Genomic DNA, 24,711 nt, shown 5'->3' on the forward strand with positions numbered 1-24,711 from the left:
TAATTTAAAATTGTAGAATTCTATATTGATTCAACTTAGGAAAGAAAACACATCAAAAAGCAATTTTTCAAAGGTCATTTTCTATTTGGAGAGATAGATTTAAGATTCTAAATCAAGGAATATGTTCACTGAAATTTACATGAAAGTTGGACCTTTATAAGGAAACATGAAAGACAGTGCACTCCAAAGAAAAGAAATGAAAGTGTCTCTTCCCATCTCTTGAACCTTCATGGCACTTATTTTTTTATTTTTAAAGATAAATGGTTACTATGATTTTATGTTTCACAGTTATAATTAGAAGTTATAAGACCCCTAACGAGAAAACTCACTAGAACCACTTTTAAATAGACTCACATATTTTCACCTTCACTTAGAAAGTGGATGAAAAAACTATATATAGCTTTAAGAACATAATATTAATATTAAATACCATTTGTTGAATGATGGAAGTATTGATGCTTCCTTAAATGTATATGTGTCTTTACATGTATAAAAACAAGCAGAGTTACTTTAAAAATCTCTGTTTAGTAAAAAAAAAAATCAGATTGAATTACTGGATACTCTATATTTCAGGTTATTTCTTGTCAATCCTTGCATCTGCCCCCACAACCTTTGCATCCCACAGTACTTTCTTCTCTCCTTATTTTTGAACTAATATTGAAGCCATGTGCTTTGGCATCCTGATTTCTCAAATGACTCCTATAGGATTGTTAGATAAAGAAAATGTGGAATCAACTTAGGTAAAGAAAATGTGAAATATTGTGTTCTGAATTCATGTGCATTTTAGGCACAACTAAAAAGTAGGTTTGGAAAACACGTATCATCAACCTCTACCTCTACCTCTGTCTATACCTCCACCTACATCCATATTTATATCTATTAATTTCTACATTCATATCTATATGCCTTGAACATTAAGTTCCATTTAGCTTGTGAATGGTGAGTATCCCAGAAGAGAAGATGACTCATTATATCCATATTGTTGAACTTCACAAACTTAGATCAATTTTTCACGTTCACAGAATAAAAATGAGAACTTTGCAATACCTCTTTGGGCTAGAAAGTTGAAACCTTCCAACTATGCAGCTTCTAGGAATTTATTTCAGTGCCTGAGGTGGCTCTCTTTAAACTTAAAAGGAAACAGACAGAAACTCTAAATGGCAAGCATGTGATGACTTTTATCTGCAATATAGCAAAATAAGTAAAAAGAATGTTATATTTCTAAATACTCAAGAAAATGAGAGAGAATTCAATCTTTTTGTAGGGAGAAAAGAAACTTTTTTTTTTTTTTAAAGAGGAATATTATCTTTGAAAAGATCTGAAAAAAAGAAAAAATTAAAAGATATGAAAAGTACTGTTAAAACATACGTGCTACTAACTCTGGGAAACAAAGGGTTGTGAAGGAGAGGTGGGCAGGGAGATGGGGTGACTGGGTGACAGGCACTAATGAGGGCACTTGATGGGATAAGCACGGACTGTTATATGTTGACAAATTGAATTTAAATAAAAAATAATAGAAAAAATTAAAAAATAAAGTTCCATAAATGTAAAAAAAAAAAAAAGTATGTGCTTATGGTATACCAACAATTTTGAAAAGATTTTGGCAAGAAAAAGCAAAACACATTTTATATCTCATTCATATGTAAAATTATTTCTTTTTTTAAGATTTTATTTATTTATTCATGAAAGCACACACACACACAGAGAGGCAGAGATCCAGGCAGAGGGGGAAGCAGGCTCCATGCAGGGAGCCTGAGGTGGGACTCGATCCGGGGTCTCCAGGATCACACCCTGGGCTGAAGGCAGCGCCAAACCACTTAGCCACCTGGGCTTCCCTATAAAATCATTTCAAAACAAACATATACTTTAGGGTGCAAATATATACTCTAAAGTATTTGATGAAACTGTCACATATTTAACATAGGAAGATAGAAATAAAGAACAGCTTAGGGGATAACTGAAGATGTTTCTGGGAAGAAATTGATTCAGAAGAACATATAGTCATCCAATAAGAAGAAATATGGTGAAAGAAGTGGATTCAAAGTTTTTTCTTCATTCAGAGGAAGAGAATCAAAACTATTTTTTGAAAAATACAAATAAATCACAAGGAGCAGCTAAATAGAAAAGGTATGAACAACAGTGCTAATTTTCTATAAGAAGATTATTATAAGAAGGACAGTAAAAAACAAAAAATAGACTGAGATTCTCATTAACATATTCCATAGTGGGGAGAAGCAGCCCAAGTGGAGAGTAGAAAGCCCCGTGAGAAAATAAAGCAAATCTCTCCAGAGTATCTCTGCCTACAGAAGCATGAGGCACATGGTAGGCCACAAGGACTTTCAAAGTCAACACATGTTAAAGAATTGTAAAAATCAATACTTTACCCAACTGCAGCAACCAAAAGATGGGACATAATTCATTAAGTTGAACTACAATGACATTGTCATTTTTGTAGGTCAGACTCACTGAATATCATCAGGAAGAAAGCATATTACCTGAGTTCAATAAATATCACTTTCAGTTGTTATAATAATAAAATAACACATTGAGAACAGTATGGAGACAGCAGAGTTAAAGAAGCAAGGCAAACCCAAACTATTACAAACTCGTTAAAAATGAGACCCAGGGGATCCCTGGGTGGCTCAGCGGTTTAGCACCTGCCTTCGGCCCAGGGCATGATCCTAGAGTCACAGGATTGAGTCCTGCAAGGGGTTCCTGCATGGAGCCTGCTTCTCTCTCTGTCTGTGTCTCTCCCCCCTCTCTCTCTGTGTCTCTCATAAATAAATAATATATTTTTTTTAAGTGAGACCCATAGTAGGCTGGAATAAATTGTGCTAAAAATGTAATGACTGACTTAAGATAGACCCAGCAACCACTTTAAAGGAAAAATAAACAAATAAACAAAAGGAATTAGCAGGAAAATTGTAGATGAAAAAGACAAACTTACCTGATGTAAGGATGATTGGTGTCCCTAAGGAGTGAATCCTGTAATGGGAAAAACATATATTTAGAAACATAATATAGGATGATATTCTTGAGATAATGGAAGAATTAAATCTGTATATCTAAAATGAACTGGAATGCCTAGGCAATTTGACATGGAATAATTAAGGTTGAGACAAATCCTTGTTAAGCAATTAAATGTTGAGAATGAAAAATAAGGACTATTCTCACACAGCCAGAAAAAGCAAGTCAGGCTGGTGTCAGACTTTATCAGAGCAGCCATCAATATGAGAAGACAGTGCAGCAATCTCTATTCTCAAAATATAGAGATTCAGCAAATTGCTGTTTTCATTTTTTAAAAATAGTTTTGGGGTGCCTGGGTGGCTCAGTTATGCGTCCAACTTTTGATTTGGGTTCAAGTCATGATCCTAGGGTTGTGAGACCCCACAATGGGCTCTACACTGGATGGGGAGCCTGCTTAAGATGCTCTCTCTCCTTCTCCCTCTGTTCCACCCTCTCTTGTGCCCATGCAGCACTTTCTCTCTCTCTCTCTCTCTCAAACAAACAAACAAAAAAAATCAGTTTTTTTCAAACACAAAATACTTTGGGAATACAGAGTACATTTAATCATATTTTAAAACAAAATGCTTGGATGATTAAATCCACCTGACTCTGACATTAATCAAAATAAATTAGGGAGAATAAGAAATATTTTGGCATATGGACTGATGAGCAATGACACAATTTAAATACATAAAGTGAATTAAATACTTGAACAAAATGTAAATAGTACAAAGTCTCAGAAAATAAAATAATTGTAAAGCAAAGAAAGGAGATGAAAAAGGAAAGAAGAGGAAAGTGATGTAAGCAAGTCAATCAATTCATCATAGGAAAATCAATTCATCCCATAATATGTAAGACTTAAACATGAAATTAAACGATAACTTCTAACTCATAATGCTTTTCATCATACATTTTTTCAATCTAGAGATCTCTTTGAAGATTCAGAACTTAGATTAAAATTAATATTCTTTTAAAATCATGTAACTTCTTCAGTTATTTTCTGCTGAATTCAAGATAATTGTAATTAATGCTTTAATTTAAATCATTCCATATTTTTTTAGATTTTATTTCTTTATTAGAGAGAGAGTGTGAGAGCACATGAGGTAGAAGGAGAAATAAGCTCCCCACTAAGCAGGGATCTTGACTCTGGGCTTGATCCCAGGACCCTGGGATAATGACTCCAGCCCAAGGCAGCCACTTAACTGATTGAGCCACCTAGGTACCTCTAAAACATACCATTTATAGAATTAATCTCTGATTGAAAAATTTGTTCTGTCTGTAGATGTATATCCATCCTTCTATTCACTTTTTGGTCCAGAGAAATGTTAATACTGCTTATTTCTGGATAGTAGGTTTTTTTTTTTTTTAAGATGTATTTATTTTTTTAGAGAGAGAACATACAGATGCAAGTGGGGGTCAGAGAGAGAGAAGCAGACTCCCCACTAAGCACAGAGCCTGACACGGGACTATCTCACAACCCCAAGATCATGACCTTGACAGAAATCAAGAGTTGGACACGTAACCAACTGAGCCACCCAGGCACCCCTGGATAGTAGGTTTTTAACTATTATGTTGAGTTTTACCTCTAACTTTTTTGGTTTTCTTTAGTTTATTGAATTGTGGGCATATATTATTTTTTAAAATGATAAAGTCACAAAAAATGATAAAGTCACTACTTTGAAAACATATATGCACTGGTTGGTGATTTTAGAAATAAAGAAATGTATTCATGAGATCAGTTGATTTTTACTTTATACATTTTTATACTATTGATATGAATTTTAAATATCATATTGTAAGCTATTTCAGGGCCTGTTTCTGAAACTTTCCTTATGATTGAAAAACTATTGTTGCACTTAATTAGAATCTGTGGATAATTTCATTGAAGTATGTTGATGAAGTATCTTAAAATATAATTTTTAAAGATATTAATTTCATTTGGAAGTTACAGGTGTATTGATCATCTTACTGATTTGCTTTCAAATGTGATGATTTTGCAAAAGCACTTCATAAGCCCACTCTACATTTTCTACTTTCATACAAAAATGAGCAAACGATTAAGAGTGTACAATAATACAATGGAAATTTTCAGATGATTTTATATGTTATAAGTAATTAGTAACAAAAAAAGAAAGAAAGAAAGAAAGTGAGTATACCTTTTAGTGTGTAATTAAGAATTCCAGAGTCTTACATACTTGTCACACCCAATATTCTTAACTATTTATAGTGTTTAATGTTTTCTGTTGTATAGTTTAGTGATGGAACAACTTAAAATTAGATTCTTTTAAAATTACATATGACATGGAAAATTCTAAGACTGTGGAATTAAAGGAATTGAATGTTTTTCCTAAAAAAATGAGTTAGAATAGTTAACAAATATTAAAGAAAATAAAAAGAAATGGAGGACTCATACCAAACAAATTTAAGACTTACTAATAAAGCTAATTAAGACATTGTGATACTGACAAAAGAGTAGATAAAATAGAACAGATCCAAAAATAGACTCACATAAATATGGTTAACTGACTTTTGACAATGCAAAGGTAATTCAGAAGAGAAACATTTTTCTTCTCAACAAATTGTGCTAGAACACTTGGATGCACATATACAAAAAGATGAACCTAGATGCAGGCGTTACCCCCTATTTAAAAATTAACTCAAAATGTGTCATACACCTAACTGTCACAATCTACATGATCTTGGTTTGGTAATGAATTTTCAGATGTAATCGCAAAAGTATGATGTACAAAAGAAAAAATTGGTAAGTTGGAATTTTATTAAAAACTTCTGAAAAAAAAAACTTCTGCTTAAGTTTAATAAAATGGAAAGATGAGTCACAAACTGGGAGAAAATATTTGTAAAACACATTTGGTAAAGAGCTTGTATCCAGAATATACAAAGAATATTTAAAATTAAACAACATGAAAACAAACCACCCAACTAAAATGGGCAAAAGATTTATACAGACACTTCACCAAAGAAGATACACATATGGCAGATAAGTATGCAAAAAGATTCTCAACATTTTTTTTTGTCATTAGGAAAATGAAAATTAAAGCACATTATATTAGAAAGCAAAGATTTGGGGAACAAAGAAAATTTAAGGGAATATATGCCCTCATTACATTCTGATAGAAGGACTAGGTAAATTCTTATGATTTTAGTTGATGGTCTGTTAGCCAAAGGAAGTAAAATATTTTTCCCTTGCCTTCCAGATAACAGGACTGAAGAACACATGGTGATGTATATTTGAACTGTTACATGCTTTAAAAAAATAATTTACAAGAGAAATAATAGACTGAATTTCTCCTTTGCCTAATGAATGAAACTTCAAAGATACTGCTAGATATGAATACCTTAAGAAAGAGATCACCAGCTATGTTTTATCTTATGGTTATGTATTACCTTTGCTTTAAACTATGTCTGGGGAACAAACAGAAGCATTCGTTATGTTCATTTTCTATTTTATAGCAAGATGGAAAATAAGCTTTCTCTGAAGAGGCCCAAGTGGGATGCTTCCAGGCATTTCTGGTAACTTGTAATACCACGCTGCCTGAAATGATGGTGATATATTCTTTACTTAACTTTACAAACTTGCAGGTTTTATTATTAAAGAATACAAAAGAATTGAATAACACTGACTTGCGATGGAATAATGTTGCCCTAGAAAATGTAAAAGCAATCATTTTGTAATGTATAATTCATTCCTTTGTAGGACAATCAGAAAATTGTTTTCCTGTCTGGATTGTTCTGAATTTTTACTCTAGCTGGAATCATCATTGTTCTCATTCAGAGTGTATAGCCATTTACACGTGGGAGAATAGTAGACAGTTCGATTAATCTAGTAATTATTTGACATCCAAGATTATTCCCTGACTGACTTTAGTTTCCTTTCTGTTAAGAGTTTGTTTGTGTTCATTTATCTTTTAGAGGATAAAGATTATCCCAAATGTCCTGTGAAGGAAGTTAAATAAGGCAAAATATCTCATCCTATCGCATGAAATTCATGCAGATGAGCAATTCCATGTTATATGTGTAAAACACCTGAATGAGGCAGAAGGTAAACAGGACAGAGAATATATTTCCTTATTCTGGTGTGGATTTACTGCCAATTTGATCTTTATACAGTCCTCTATTCTCTTAGTGCCAGCATCTGCTGAGCACCAATTCCTCTTGCTTCTATAACGAAGGCTTCTGGTTCATGGCTCAGGTTTTATCCATACGTAAATCTCTCTTGCACTATTCTATTCATTCTCTGGAGGAAATCAACCAGGTTTCTGCACTGTTTTTTTTTTTTTTCCCTTCAACTTCCACAGATCGTTAACTAAACACATTTTTATTCAAAATAACTATGTGCCATCCACTCGTCCAGATGCTTGGGATAAGTTTATAAACAAAGATTCCCATTTCTTGGAGCCCACAGACTCCTGAGAGGTGGCAGGTGATAAGCAATACCTCAATTAAGTGAATTATATATGTTAGAGGTAAAAAGTGTTATGAAGAAAAAGTGGCGAGCAGACCAGTTTGCAGAAAAGAGTGATCACAAAGGATGGTCTGGACAAAGACTTGAAAGAAGAGAAAGAGTTTGCCAGAGAGAGTGTGGTTAAGTGCATTGCAGGAAATAGACTATTAGAAGATGGGAAGAAGTTTTTAATTTTGATATAGTCTAATTGATCTGTTTAGTTCTGATGCCTGTGCTTTTGTTATTGTATCCAGGAAATCACTGCCAAATCCAATGTCATGAAGATTCTCCTATATGCCAAACCCAGTATCATGAAGGCTTTCCTCTATGCTTCCTTCTAATACTTTTATAGTTTTGACTCTTATGAATAGGATCTATTTTAATTACTTATTTATAAATGCATCTATTTTAATTATTTATTTATAAACCTATTTTTCCATGCTACTTTCTTAGTGATAACAGCAAAAGGAGGATGTTCTCTATTTATGTATTCCCCAAGCATGAAACACTATGTCTGATATAAGTTGTTCATAAATGTTGGATGACTACAAAATAAATGAATGATTAATAATAAAAATGAAAATAAGATCTTCCTATCTTGGGGATAGGTCTCAGCATTCTACTTGTATTAAACTCATTTAGTTCTCACAAAACACCTCTTAAGGAAGAAAGGGATGCACTGAGATGTTAAATTACTTGACCAAAATGATATTGATGGGCAACAAACCTTGGAATTCATGTGCATATATATTAAATGATGAAGCCATTTATAACAGTATCTTCTAAATGGCAGAGTAGAGTGTAGGTTCACAGATTTGGCTTAGCATCATAAGAGCTTTAAAAAATACAGTCTTGGACTACACCCCAGATCCACTGAGATACTGAGAACTGGAATTTTAAAAATTGTCTTGGGTATTTTATATGCAGTCAGCCTGACATCTGCCTAAGCAAAATTGTTTGCGAATCACTGAACACTAAGATTCCTCATTTGTACTTGTACACAATAGGACTAGAAAGTGCTTGAAATGTATTCTTGCTGCTGTTATTTGCTATTCAAATTATCATCTTCCAAAGACAATTGAAATTATTTGACCAGAGAAGGAATACTCCAGGGACTTGTAGAGCTTGACTTGCTAAACTAGGGAGTATTATTATCATTAGGAGGTAAAACAAGGGTATTAAAGAAATGTAGAGCCTCCACCTGCATGGTAAGCCCTGAAGTAGGTGAGTGTGTACATTAATGTGTACAAATCACATAGAAATAAAATGGAAAGAGGAGCTCACAGACACTTACTCCAAGCAGCCTACTAAGGGTGGGCAATTTGTTTTTTGAAAGAGCAAAATAAGTTTTGAGAGAGACCATTAATGACTAAAGAATGAATTAATCAACTCAATGGATGTGTAATGCCTCCCTGAGTCATATAGAATTTCAACTTAAGCTACCAATTATCTTTCACGCTCCTTACCAAACATCATTCTGCCCTACAGAGTATAGAAAACATTTGAAAAAGTGAGGGGGCAGGGCAAGATGGCAGAAGAGTAGGGTCCCAAGTCAACTGTCCCCACCAACTTACCTAGATAACTTTCAAATCGTCCTGAAAACCTACAATGCAGTCTGAGATTTAAAGAGAGAACAGCTGGAATGCTACAGAGAGAAGAATTTGTGCTTCTAACAAATACAACTCGTTTTTAGCCACTCTGCACTGAGCAAAATGACTAGAAAGAAGAACTCACTACAAAAGAAAGAATCAGAAACAGTACTCTCTGCCACAGAGTTACAGAGTTTGGATTACAATTCAATGTCAGAAAGCCAATTCAGAAACACAATCATAAAGCTACTGGTGGCTCTGGAAAAAAGCATAAAGGATTCAAGAGACTTCATGACTGCAGAATTTAGATGTAATAAAGCCAAATTTAAAAATCAATTAAATGAGATACAATCCTTCCTTCCTTAGGAAGGAAGCTGAGGAAAAAAGAGAAAAACAATTAAAAGATCATGATGAAAGGTTAAGGGAAATAAATGACAGCTTCAGAAGGAAAAATCTACGTATAATTGGGGTCCCAGAGGGCACGAAAGGGACAGAGGACCAGAAAGTGTATTTGAATAAATCATAGCTGAGAACTTCCCTAACTTGGAGAGGGAAACAGTCATTCAGATCCTGGAGATAAAGAGGTCTCCCAACCCCCCCCAAATCAATAAAAATCATTCAACACTCGGCATTTTATAGTGAAACTTGCAAATTCCAAAGATAAAGACAAAATCCTTAAAGCAGCAAGAGACAAGAGATCCCTAACTTATATGGGGAGAAATATTAGATTAACAGCAGATCTCTCCACAGACACCTGACAGGCCAGAAAGGGCTGGCAGGATATATTCAGGGTCCTAAATGAGAAGAACATGCAACCAAGAATACTCTATACAGCAAGACTCTCATTCAGAATAGAAGGAGAGATAAAGAGCTTCCAAGATAGGCAGAAACTGAAAGAATATGTGACCACCAAACCAGCTCTGCAAGAAATATTAAGGGGGACCCTGTAAAAGAAGGAGGAAGTCCAAAGAAATAATCCACAAAAACAAGGACTGAATAGGTATTATGATGACACTAATTTCTTATCTTTCGATAGTAACTCTGAACGTGAATGGACTTAATGATCCCATCAAAAGGTGCAGGGTTTCAGACTGGATAAAAAAGCAAGACACATCTATTTGCTATCTGCAAAAGACTCATTTGAGGCCTGAAAATAAAAGGTTGGTGAACCATTTACCATTCAAATGGTCCTCAAAGAAATCAGGAGTAGCCATCCTCATATCAGAGGATGTAGTAAGAGACTGTATCTCAAAGACTGTAGTAAGAGATGAAGAGGGACACTATCATACTTAAAGGATCTATCCAACAAGAGGACCTAACAATCATGAATATTTATGCCCCTAATGTGGGAGCTGCCAGGTATATCAATCAATTAATAATCAAAGTTAAGACATACTTAGATAGTAATACACTTATACTGGGAGACTTTAACATGGCGCTTTCTGCAAATGTCAGATCTTCTAAGCACAACATCTCCAAAGAAACAAAAGCTTTAAATTATTGGACCAGATGGATTTCACAGGTATTTATAGAACTTTACATCCAAATGCAATAGAATACACATTCTTCTCAAGTGCACATGGAACTTTCTCTAGGATAGACCAATTACTGGGTCACAAATCAGGTCTCAACTGATACCAAAAGATTGGAATTGTCCCTGAATATTTTCAGACCATAATGCTTTGAAACTAAAACTCAATCACAAGAAGAAATTTGGAAGAAATCCAAACACGTGGAGGTTAAAGACCATCCAGCTAAAAGATGAAAGGGTCAACCAGGAAATTAGAGAAGAATTAAAAAGATTCATAGAAACTAATGAGAATGAAGATACAACCATTCAAAATCTTTGGGATACAGCAAAAGCAGTCCTAAGGGGGAAATACATCACAATACAAGCATCCCCCCACCCAACCCCCCAAAAAAACGGAAAAAAACTCAAATATACAAGCTAACCTTGCACATAAAGGAACTGGAGAAAGAACAGCAAATAAAACCTACACCAAGCTGAAGAGAGTTAATAAAGATTGGAGCAGAACTCAATGACACAGAGACCAGAAGAACTGTAGAACAGATCAACAAAACCAGGAGTTGGTTCTTTGAAAAAATTAGTAAGATAGATAAACCATTAGCCAGCCTTATTAAAAACAAAAGAGTAAAGACTCTAATTAATAAAATCATGAATGAAAAAGAAGAGATCACAACCAATACCAAGGAAATACAAACGATTTAAAAAACATATTATGAGCAGCTATATGCCAATAAATTAGGCAATCTAGAAGAAATGAACGCATTTCTGGAAAGCCACAAACTACCAAAACTGGAACAGGAAGAAATAGAAAACCTGAACAGGAAGAAATAGAAAACCTGAACAGGCTGATAACCAGGGAGGAAATTGAAACAGTCATCAAAAACCTCCCAAGACACAGAAGTCCATGGCCAGATGGTTTCTCAGGGGAATTCTATCAAATGTTTAAAGAAGAAACAATATCTATTCTACTAAAGCTGTTCTGAAAGATAGAAAGAGATGGAATACTTCTAAACTCGTTCTATGAGGTCAGCATCACCTTGATTCCAAAACCAGACAAAGACCCCACCAAAAAGGAGAATTATAGACCCTGATGAACACAGATGCAAAAATTCTCAACAAGATACTAGCCAATAGGGATCCCTGGGTGGCGCAGCAGTTTAGTGCCTGCCTTTGGCCCAGGGCGCGATCCTGGAGACCCGGGATTGAATCCCGCGTCGGGCTCCCTGCATGGAGTCTGCTTCTCCCTCTGCCTGTGTCTCTGCCTCTCTCTCTCTCTCTCTGTGACTATCATGAATAAATAAATAAAATCTTAAAAAAAGAAAAAGATACTAGCCAATAGGATCCAACAGTATGTTAAGATTATTCACCATGACCAAGTGGGATTTATCCCCAGGATGCAAGACTGGTTCAACACTTGTAAAGCAATCAACGTGATAGATCATATGAACAAGAGAAAAAACAAGAACCATATGATCCTCTCAATAGATGCAGAGAAACATTTTGACAAAATACAGCATCCATTCCTGATCAAAACTTTTCAGAGTGTAGGGATAGAGGGAACATTCCTCAACATCTTAAAAGCCATCTACGAAAAGCCCACAGCAAATGTCATTCTCAATGGGGAAACACTGGGAGCACGACAGGGATGTCTGCTGTCACCACTGCTATTCAACCTAGTACTAGAAGTCCTAGCCTCAGCAATCAGACAACAGAAAGACATTAAAGGCATTCCAATTGGCAAAGAAGAAGTCAAACTCTCCCTCTATGCCGATGACATGATACTGTACATAGAAAACCCAAAAGACTCCAGCACTAGATTGCTAGAACTCGGGAATCCCTGGGTGGCTCAGCGCTTTAACACCTGCCTTCAGCCCAGGGCATGATCCTGGAGACCCGGGATCAAGTCCCACATCAGGCTCCCTGCATAGAGCCTGCTTCTTCCTCTGCCTATGTCTCTGCCTCTGTCTCTCTTCTCTGTGTCCTTCATAAATAAATAAATAAAATCTTAAAAAAAAAAAAGATTGCTAGAACTCATACAGCAATTTGGCAGTGTGGCAGGATTCAAAATCGGTGGAATTTCTATACACTAACAATGAGACTGAAGAAAGAGAAATTAAGGAATCAATCCCATTTATAGTTGCACCCAAAAGCATAAGATACCTAGGAATAAACCTAACCAAAGAGGTAAAAGATCTATACCCTAAAAACTACAGAATAATTCTGAAAGAAATTGAAGAAGACACAAAGAAATGGAAAAATATTCTATGCTCATGGATTGGAAAAATTAATATTGTGAAAATGTCAGTGTTACCCGGGGCAATTTACACATTTAATGCAATCCCTATCAAAATACCATGGACTTTCTTCAGAGAGTTGGAATAAATAATCTTAATAGCCAGGAAAATATTGAAAAATAAAACCAGAGCTGGGGGCATCACAATGCCAATTTCAGGTTTACTATAAAGCTGTGATCATCAAGACAGTGTGGTCCTGGCACAGAAACAAACACATAGGTCAATGGAACAGAATAGAGAATCCAGAAATGCGCCGTCAACTCTATGGTCAACTAATATTTGACAAAGCAGGAAAGACTATCCACTGGAAAAAGGACAGTCTCTTCAATAAGTGGTGCTGGGAAAATTGGACAGCCACATGCAGAAGAATGAAACTAGACCATTCTCTTACACCATACACAAAGATAAACTCAAAATGGATGAAAGATCTAAGTATGAGACAAGAATCCATCAAAATCCTAGAGGAGAACACAGGCAACATGATTTTTGAACTTGGCCACAGCAACTTCTTGAAAGATACATCTATGAAGGCAAGAGAAACAAAAGCAAAAATGAATTATTGGGACTTAATCAAGATAAAAAAAAAACTTCTGCACAGCAAAAGAAACAGTCAACAAAACTAAAAGACATCCTACAGAATGGGAGAAGATATTTGCAAATGACATATCAGTTAAAGGGCTAGTATCCAAGATCTATAAAGAACTTATTAAACTCAACAGCAAAGAAACAATCCAATCATGAGATGGGCAAAAGACATGAACAGAAATCTCACAGAGGAAGACATAGACATGGCCAACAAGCACATGAGAAAATGCTCTGCATCACTTGCCATCAAGTAAATACAAATCAAAACCACAATGAGATCCCACCTCACACCAGTGAGAATGGGGAAAATTAACAAGACAGGAAACAACAAATGTTGGAGAGGATGTGGAGAAAGGGAAACCCTCTTGCACTGTTGGTGGGAATGTGAACTGGTGCAGCCACTCTGGAAAACTGTGTAGAGGTTCCTCAAAGAGTTAAAATAGATCTGCCCTACGAGCCAGCAATTGCCCTGCTGGGGATTTACCCCAAAGATACAGATGCAGTGAAATGCTGGGACACCTGCACCCCAATGTTTTTAGCAGCAATGTCCACAATAGCCAAACTGTGGAAGGAGCCTCGGTGTCCATGAAAGATGAATGGATAAAGAAGATGTGGTCTATGTATACAATGGAATATTCCTCAGCCATTAGAAACCACAAATACCCACCATTTGCTTCGGGGTGGATGGACCTGGAGGGTATTATGCTGAGTGAAGTAAGTCAGTTGGAGAAGGACAAACATTATATGATCTCATTCATTTGGGGAATATGAAAAATAGTGAAAGGGAATAAAGGGGAAAGGAGAGAAAATGAGTGGGAAATATCAGTGAGGGAGACAGAACATGAGAGACTCCTAACTCTGCGAAAGGAACAAGGGGTGGTGGAAAGGGAGGTGGACGGTGGGGGGGCGGGGGGGCTGGGTGATGGGTACTGAGGGGGGACCCCGACAGGATGAGCACGGGATGTTATGCTATATGTTGGTAAATGGAACTCCAATAAAAAAATTTCAAAATGAAAAAAAAAAAAATTTCAAAATGTTGAAGAATGTGGAACGTCATTTTCATTTATGTGTAGAGAAGTCATGTGTAATTACAGGGGTAAGACCTCCCCTCTCTTTAGAACCTGAACATAGAATGGGACTCTAAGAACTGGGTGTAGTATTATTAGAAATAATTACAGGTGTGGCTAGAGTAGTAGCCACTTATGCCTCAGCAATGTGCCTCGTTCTTATTTCTAATAGACTCTTAAATGCCTCATTTGAAAGCCAAGAGTGAAGGAAGTGAACTAACAATAAATGCATAATAATGTGAACCACTGTAGGTATCTATTTTTTTGATTCTTCATAGTGTGAGATAACCAGAAAACCATTGCCTAACTTCCTCATGTGAGTTTGGATTGCACAGCTTCTGAAAATTAATGTTTTTTTTTATTGAGCAAGTGCAGCAAGGGCAGTTTTTATACAAGGGAGAAAAAAACCCATTACAATTATAATTACACACACAAGAAATAAGGAGAAACCCTCAAAAGATTAAAAAAATTGTAATCAGGATGTGAAAATGAAGGTGCTTGAAACCACAGCAGAGAAACTCTGCAAGAAGGACTGCCTGGGAATGTGTTGCTGGAATTAGTGAGCTGTGAGGGGTCCTTAAGGGTCCTGGGAAACAGTCTTTTTTTTTTTCCTCAGCTGTTAGATTTAAGGAGTATATTCTAGAACACTTGATAGAGGTATGAGATTGGGGGACTTTATATATATAAAGGGAGAGTGAAGCTTTGAATATTAAAAGGAAACTTAGAGATGAGGAGATTAAGACTTTAGGATTAAAATTCAAATTCAAACCAAAGTGAACTCAAAGCAGGTTTACTTGTGAAAACTTGGACATTTTTGTACTTCTCTCCTTGATCATGGGAAAAGTCATGCCATTGTGCATCTTTATGTTGCTTTCCTCTTGTAATTTATTTTATTTTATTTTTATTATTTTATTTTATTTTATTTATTTTATTTTATTTTATTTTATTATTTTATTATTTTGTCTTGTATAAACACAATATGTAATTCAAGGAAACATTTTGACTAGATCATGCAAACCACTATGGTTCATAAACAAGACAAAATTTCTAAGATAGTTATTTTAAGTTTTGATCTTAAAATTTATCAAAGATACAGAAGCAAATCTATGAAATTATGTGCCTTTTTATTTTCTGCAGAATTCCAATATGCCATCATATTAAAATTACTGTGTTTACAAGAACAAATGTAATATATTTTTCTTGCAATGAATTAATAATATAAAGATGGCATTGATATATTATGTAGAGGATTGTTTCTTATTCACTTTTATAATAACAGGATATTTTACGCTCCTCAAATATTGATGCAAGGATGCTAAGTATACAGGAGGTCTCCTTATCCCCTGAGCAACTCCACCATTGCTTTGTGTTTGACTTATAAAAGAAGAGAGGGGATCCCTGGGTGGCGCAGCGGTTTAGCGCCTGCCTTTGGCCCAGGGCATGATCCTGGAGACCCGGGATCGAGTCCCACGTCGGGCTCCCGGTGCATGGAGCCTGCTTCTCCCTCTGCCTGTGTCTCTGCCTCTCTCTCTCTCTCTGTGACTATCATAAATAAATAAAAAAAAAATTAAAAAAAAACAAAATTAAAAAAAAATTTAAAAAATAAAAAAAAAAAAAAAAAGAAGAGAAAGCATAAACTGGGAATAATCTATTATCTACTCTCTTATTTTCCTATTTCTTTTACAATTCACCTTTAGGTGTTTTCATTTTAGTCTTCTCTGAGAAGATAAAGACATAAATTCTGCATTAAAAACAGACAGTGATGAGGGAATAATCCACCCAAACTGATTTGCTTTGGCAGATTTCATCTGTCTTCGAACCTAATATGCATTTGTTGTCATTTCCATGAAAATGCTTCTGATTACTAATCAACCATTTTTATTAATGAGTTAATATCACTCTTAATGATTTTACATTTTCCTTAAAATGTAAATGCCACATGTAATGCAAGCCTATGAATTGTGTGCCTACTGCAGGTACTGAGTTTGCATAAGTGAACTGTTAAAATGATATAACTTCACATGCAATGCTATTCCTTCTGATTTTCTCAAAAACAAGTAATCCTCTATATCTGTTTAACTACATGTTCCAGTTCTAGGTGGCATGTTACCTTTGACTTATAGGCTTTTATAACAAGCAGAATGGAATGTTTTCTTAGAGTTGGGCCAGAAGTCAAGGACCACGTGTCCCTTCTCATCATAAAGGGGCTCTGAGCACTGTTTAACCCTGTTAACCACGCTCTGCTCCTAACAGAACACCTCACTTGGCTCCTTACAGAATTTTACTTCTAACTCTCCTTTCATTCACCATTATGGCCACATCCTTCTTCACCATTAATTAACCATTGAAAGCTAGGTTTCTGTGAGGCTTGCGTCCAGGTAATTTCCTTTCTGTTCTCCTCTATAGACATTCTATTCAAAGCAGTGCTTTACTAACCCTCAACATACCAGTGACTACCAAATTTTCATCTTTGGTCAAAACCTTTCTTCGTTCCTAGACTCATGTCAACATTTCCAATTCCATTCCATTCTTTAATCTCAACATGCCCAAAATTGTCCTCATGATATTCATTCCCTCTTCTCCTATGCCAAACCTGGTCATTTCCCAGTGATTCATATAGCAGAAAACAAAATCACCAAACTTCTAGCTACACATATCTAGTTTTCTCCTTAAAACTGACATAGGGACCCAGCACCAATTCTTTTCCTCATTACCTCATTACCTCATTAATATCTCTTGCATTCTAACATTGATGATCTATCACTATATCCCACACACAAGTTACTCTCTTCAGAATAGATAGTTTTTGCCTCTACCCAATATATTCTTTTTCCAGTGCAGTTCTTTATACTGTATTCACAGTAATCTTTCCAAATGAGAAACTTACCATGTCATTCAGTGCTTGCTTCCCCAACTACCTGTCCAAACTTAACCAATTTAAAATATTCAATGGTTATATCCTATTTCTTTTTTATTTTATTTATTTATTTTTAAAGATTTTATTTATTTATTCATGAGAGACTCAAAGAGAGAGAAGCAGGGACATAGGCAGAGGGAGAAGTAGGTTTCCCATGGGGAGTCTGACATGGCACTAGATTCTGGGACTCCAGGATCACACTCTGAGCTGAAGGCAGATGCTCAGTCACTGAGGCACCCAGGTGTCCCCTATTGCTTTTTTAAAAAAGCTAAATACTTTATTCCTTTAGAGTGCTTTTAGGTCCACAACAAAATTGGGAAAGAGGCACAGAGATTTTCCACGCACTGCTTGCCCAGACATATGCACAGCCTCTCCTATTAGCAACATTCCCCACAACAGTGGTATATTTGTTACAATTGATGGCTCTAAGTTGATGAATAATAATTACCCAAAGTCCATAGGTTACATTAAGGTTCATTCTTGGTGTTATAAATTCTGTGACAAATGTATAATGGCATGTATCCACCATTGTGGTTACATGCAGAGTATTTTAATTGCCCTAAAAAAGTTCCCTTGTCCTGACTATTCATCCACCCATCCCCAATCTTGTCAAGCACTGGCTGGCTGTTTTACTGTCTCAATAAATTTACTTTTGCCAGAGTACTATATATTTAGAATTATACAGTATGCAACCTTATTAGATTGGCTTCAAAATATGCATTTGAGGTTCCTCCATTATGTCTTTTCATGCCTTGATATTTCACCTTCTTTTATTACTAAATAATATTCCATTGTTTCATCTATTTCTCCATTTACCTACTGGACACATTGATTACTTCCAAGATTGGGAAATTATGAATAAAGCTTCTATAAACATCCACGTTCAGGGCTTTGTGTGAACATAGTTTTCAACTTCTTTGTGTAAAGACTAAGAAGAATGCTAGACTATATAATGAAAGTATGTTTAATTTTGTAAGACACCACCAGACTGTCCTCTAAAGTGGCCGTACCATTTTGCATTCCTGCCAGCAACGAATAAGAGTTCCTCTTGCTCCACATCCTTGCTAACATTTGATGTTGTTTGTCAGATTTGGGCCATTCTAATAAAAGCATAGTGGTATTTCACTGTTGTTTTAATTTGCAATCCCCTAATGACATACGCTGTGGAACATCTTCTCATGTGCTTATCATCTCTATATCTTTTCTGGTGAGATGTTAAGGTCTGTAGCCAATTTTTAAAATTGAGTTGTTTTCGTGTTAAGTTTAATAGTTATTTGCATATTTTTGATGACAGCCCTTTATATGTGTCTTTAGCAAATATTTTCTGCTGGTCTGTGGCTTGTCTTCTCATTCACTTAGCATTTTCTTTTGCAGACAGAAGTTTTTAATTTTAATGAAGTACACTTATCCATTATTTCTTTTGTGGTATGTGCCTTTGGTTTCATGTCTAAAAAGTTCTTGATATATCCACAGTAATTTAGGTTTTCTCCTATGTTATATTCCAGGAGTTTTATAACTTGGCATTTTACATTTAGATCTATGATTTATTTTGAGTTAATTCTTGTGAAGATTGTAGGGTCTGTGTCTAGATTTATCCATTTTTTATTTTTTGTACTTTTTGCATGTGGATCTTTAGGTTTTCTGGCACCATTTGTTGAAAAGATTATCTTTACTCTGTTTTACTGCTTTTGTTTCTTTGTCTAAGATCAGTTGACTATATATATATATATGGGTCTGTTTCTGGGTTGTCTATTTGGCTCCATTAATCTATTTGTTCATTTGTTCTCCAATATCATACTGCTTTAGTTACTGTAGCTTTATTGTAAGATCTTGGAATTAGGTAGAGTCCTCCAACTTTGTTCTTATCCTTTGGTTATTATGTTAGCTATTCTTGTTTTTTATTTGTTTTCTTCTCCAAAAAAATAGACTTTTTGACTCCATAGAATAAGCTTTTCAACATCCACAAAATAACTTGTTGGAACTTTGATTGGGATTGCCTTGAATCTATGAATCAAGTTAAGAAGAATGGTCAGCTTGATGATATTCCTGTCCATAAACATGGACTATCTCTGCAATTATCTAGGTCTTTGATTTTTTTTATAAGAGTTTTTTAACCTTCCCTTCTATAGATCTTGTACATATTTTGTTAGATTTATAACTATATATTTCATGTTTAAGTGTGCTAAAGCAAATGATACTGAGATTTTAATTTCAAAGTCTATTTGTTAATTGCTGATATGGAGGAAAGTGATTGACATTTATATATTAACCTTGATATTAACTTCAGGTTTGCTTCAAAATATTTTGTTCTATTTTAAATTTTATTATATCTTTCCAAAAGCTTCCCTTAAAAAATATTTATTTACTTTTATATAGAGAGTGCAGGAGTAGGAGGAGGGACGGGGGTGTGGGGAAGAGAGAGAGAGAGAAAGTCCTCAAGTAGACTCTCCACTGAGCCAGAAAGTCCCATGTGGCATTCAATCCCAAGACTCTGAGATCATGACCTGAGCAGAAATCAAGAGTCAGAGGCTTAACTGACTGAGCCACCCAGGCACCCCTTTATCTTTTCAAGAACTTTGAAATAAGGTAATCGTGTTTTATTAACACTGTTTGTTTTACAGAGAAAACAAACAAACTTGATTCAAAGATATTCAGTTACTGTCTATGACTCAGTGATGGTCTTGGCAATGATCATAGCTGCCTACTACTGGAACACTGCATATCACCATGTTGGCTGAGAACTTGATGAAAAAGATACCTCCTGGAGTTTTCCAGACTACAGCCTTCACAACCATTCCCAGTGGCCTAGCAATAGAGTACCCACTACAACAATGCAAATTCTGATTTAGTATGTTTTCCCCAGGATCATTTTGCTGTTCTACCAACAGGGGCATGTGCAGACACACAGTCATATGCACACACAAACACACATTGCTCTGCATTCATTGTTCTTAAGTCTTCCAAATAAATACTACTCTTCCAGTAGTAGAAGTGGGAAGAAATTTCTAATATCAATCCTTCTGCTAAGAATGAACAATGTTAATTATTTTAAAATATTGCAGGGTGAAGTACACAGTAAAGTATTTTCCTATGAATATTTGCACAGTACACATATTTATCATTAAATACTCCTCTCTAGTCTGTATATGATCATAGTTTAATGAAGCAAAAATTTTGAATAATGATCTTACTTAAAACATTCTGGAAATACCTGGTAATCTGATCCTATATTTCAAGATTGATGTTTAAAACAATAATTAATTTTATAATTTCTGTCAAAATATTCTAAGAGAATTTAAACATAGATGCATGCTAGAAATAATTTAATCTGTTGTTTCTTTGCATGTGGCTATCAAGTGTGTAGATAGCAATACATGAAGAATTTGATTTTTTTTAACAGAAAAGAATTTACAATTTAATCATATTCCTTAAATGTTACTAATTGATTTCAAATATTTAGTTAATTCCAATAAGGATAATTAACAAGTAACACAAAACATGTTTCCTTTTTGAGGAATAACGTTCTTTGCAATCTACATTAAAAACCTGAAATAAATTAAAAAAAAAAAAACCCTGAAATATAAATTACTGCTGAAACAGAAAAATTTTAAATGACCTAAATTAGCTTCATGCAGATTACCTAAAATTAAAATGCCACTGTCATTTCAGGTCACTAACTAAGTAAATATAAATAGTCTTTCTTGTGATACCTAAATATAACATCTGTGACCTAAAGTTGGAGAAATGGGAATTGTAGTTAGATAAACTTTTCTCTTGGGATCATGGTCTTTCTAGGTTGGCTAGGTTATTCATTATACAAATATTATTTTAGGTTGAAAAGTTTGTGAGGGAGGTGCCTGGTGGCTCAGTCAGTTAAGCATCTGAATCTTGGTTTCTGCTCAGGTCCTAGGATAGAGTCCCATGTGGGGCTCCATGTCCAGCATGGAGTCTGCTTGACCTCTCTTTCTGACCTCCCTCCCTCAAATAAGTAAGTAAAATCTTTTTAAAAAAAGAAATATTTGTGAGGTTCATTATTGTTGCTGAGAATACTATAGTGAACAAAAATCTATAAACAAAAATAATAAAAACCACCAAATTCTAAAATTTGTGTCCTTATGGAATTCAAGTTTTTGAATAACTAAACAATAGGCAAATAAAATGGTGAATAAATATTATAATTTTACATAGTAATAATCTAAAATATAAAGGAATGAATGGAAATAGATGGGAGAGTTAGTTGTAAAGGTAATCAAAGTAGGATTCTATGAGGATGTGACATCTGAACAAAGACCTAAAGAAAGTGGATATATGAACATGGGGACAGAAATGAGCTGAGCAATCCAGACTGAGGCAATTGATGCAGACCTAAAAGAGGAGCATGACTGGGTGTCTGAGAAATAGAACAAATATTAGTATTGAGCAGAGGGGACCAGCGGAAGAGTAGTGGTAGGAAATATATTTAGAGGTTGCCCACAGTCACACCAAATAGAAAACACTAACAACTTAGATTTTATTTTTATTATTATGAGTAACTACCAAAAAAGAATGACCAAAAAAGAATGACATAAGTTGTGGATATATATTTTGAAGAGGGGACATGAACTGCTGTATTTAATGTAGGTTAAGAGGGAAAACAGAATGAGGCTGGGAAGCTATTGCAGCAGACTTTACGGAGACCATTTTGGCTTGAATATGGAGGATGGAAAAGAAATGTTGACTATACCTCACATTGGGGCTGGGGTGAGAATATTCTAAGGGTTGCCTCTCATCACCTCAACACTAGGCAGCCCCTCTGGTGAGCTGGAGGAAGTATGTGCCATCATTAACCATACTGCTCTCTTCAACTGACCTTTCCTCAGCAGTGGATGAGTATAATGATATCTGAGAACTCCATGAGGGGAAAAATGGGAGAAAACAGTCCAGTCAATGTTAGTTCTAGGCTTTACCTATATAGTATTTACATGCCATAGCCTTATTCACTGGTAATCTTCAGTGGGACTTGGAAAAATAATTTTACAAATAGGACATTAACCTATCTATATATCTGCTACAGTCTGTGTATTTACATATACCCTGTGGTGCTATTTCTGGAACGGTGGCTGATGAATGACAGACACTTGAGTGCTTCTGTGCACGCTGGTCAAAGAACATCTTAATGCTATTTTTTTCTTTTCTTCTTCTTCTTCTTCTTCTTCTTCTTCTTCTTCTTCTTCTTCCTCTTCCTTTTTTTTTGTTTGTTTGTTTGTTTTGTTAGGGTAGTGGGTAGAGGGAGAGTCAGAAAGAGAATCTTAAGCGGGCTCTCACTCAGCCTGGAGCTCAAGGCAGGGTTTGAAATCATGACCCTGAGATCATGACCTGAGCCAAAAGGAAGATTCAGATGCTGAATGGACTAAGCCATTCAGGTACCCTTTAACGTTATTATTTTAGTATGCAACACATGACATAGTTTCTGGCCACAAACTTTATTCTTAACCTCCAGCTAGGAATTTTGCTAATGCTTGAGAGAAGAAATTCCCAAAATGATTCAATTATCTAATTATCTATCATTTGGTGATTAACTGGTGCTTTCTCCATATAAAGTATGAAATATAGAAGAACATGTCACTTCAGAAAAAAGAAAGAGAAGTGGAAAGAAGAAAAATTTGAAAGTATCATTTAAAGATACCACTCATAATAGACCAGTATAACTTGCAAGTGTGTAACAATTAAAGAGGCAATTCTGTCTGGCTAGTAAGTAAAAGATGAGATACATAAAAATATGATTCCTATATTTTGCTAATTCATTCAATAATTACTATTAGTTCCTAATTCCCAGGGATTGCCTAGGAGCTGAGGGTAAAACAATTAAAATTTGATCACAAAAGTACCTGGAAACTTGGGGGAAAACTAGGTATTTTCTAAGTTTTAAGTCTGAATATCTTGCTAGTGCTTGTAACAAAAGAATCTGGATTTTAAAAGCCCCTAATATACAGCTTTACTTAGTAACCATCAGTATGAAATATAGTTTTTCATATATGATTGACAGCCAATCATCAAAATCATTCCAAACTCTGAGAACAGCTATCAAGTTTATATTAATAAACAGCACAGAAAATCACAAGACAAAAGCTGTATTTCTCTGGTCTTCATTGCTTATAGCATTAATATTATAAGCTATTCTTATTCCCAAAAGAATTATCTCTTTCAAGACATTCATCACTCCCTCTGCCACATTACTTATGAATATTTTATTACTTAAGAAAAAAAGAAATTAAATATCCCAAATGAAATTTGTATCATTTTCAGTATTAAAATCTTTCAAACAAGGGCATTCTGATCAAGGACTGAGTTTATAGTCACTTTTCTCTACTCTATCTAAGCGTTGTCTAGAATTTCATGAAATTAGATTAGATATTCTAGCTAATATACTTTAGTCTTTGACACCATGTTACATGGTTAATTATATGTAGAAAGCCTTAGATGTAAACACAAGGGGATATTTTTTCTTTCATTAATTTAATTAATGTAATATAACACTAAATATAAGAAAACTTCATGGGGCATAGCATCCTTCAGAAATGAAGGAGAATGAAACTTTCCCAGACAAACACAAACTGAGGGAATGTATCACCACTAGTACTTCCTCACAAGAAATGATGAAAGGAGACCTTTAAGATAAAATAAAAGGATGCTAATTAGCAGCACATTGGTAAAGGTAAGTACAGTCATCCCCTCTTATCCATGAGGAATACATTCTGAGACCCCGAGTAGATAGCTGAAACTTGGGAGTAATGAAACCTCTATATACTATATTTTTTTCCTATACATATTATGATAAAATTTAATTTATAAATCAGGCATAGTAAGTGATTAACAATAATAACTAAAAATAGAATAAAACAATTATAACAGTACACTGTAAGAAAAGTTATGTGAATGTGGTCTCTTTCTCAAAATATCTTACTGTACTATAATCACTCTTCTTTAATGATGTGAGATGATAAAACAACCTATATGATGAGATGAAATGAGGCAAATGACATAGCCATTGTGATGTAACATCATGATACTGTTAACCTTCTCATAATACATCAGAAGAAGAATCATCTGTTTTCAGATTAGGATGGACCACAGGAAACTGAAACCCTGGGAAGGAAACCCCCACAGATAGGGGAGGAGGGGAGTATTTGTACATCGTCAAATCCAGAATATTCTAATACTGCAATGTGGTGGAGAGATAGCCAGTTAACTCAAGCATAAAGAATATAGGACAGTAGTATTAAA

The 24,711-nt window shown here is 35.0% G+C and overlaps 1 long non-coding RNA gene across 2 annotated transcripts in view; it reads right to left on the reverse strand.

The window, feature by feature from the left end:
* Positions 1-1,056: 1,056 nt before the first annotated feature.
* LOC140626674 (uncharacterized) overlaps positions 1,057-24,711 on the reverse strand; it is a 37,275-nt gene continuing 13,620 nt past the window's right edge. The window contains exons 4-5 of one of the 2 annotated variants that reach the window (XR_012025726.1): positions 2,948-2,985; positions 1,057-1,182 (exon numbers count right to left, since the gene is read on the reverse strand). This is a non-coding gene — a long non-coding RNA (uncharacterized lncRNA). Of the gene's footprint in view, positions 1,183-2,837; positions 2,986-24,711 lie in introns of those variants that run through there. The other variant, XR_012025725.1, reaches the window with a different exon arrangement.

Source organism: Canis lupus, chromosome 38 (genome assembly GCF_048164855.1).
Source record: "Canis lupus baileyi chromosome 38, mCanLup2.hap1, whole genome shotgun sequence".
NCBI lineage: Eukaryota > Metazoa > Chordata > Mammalia > Carnivora > Canidae > Canis > Canis lupus.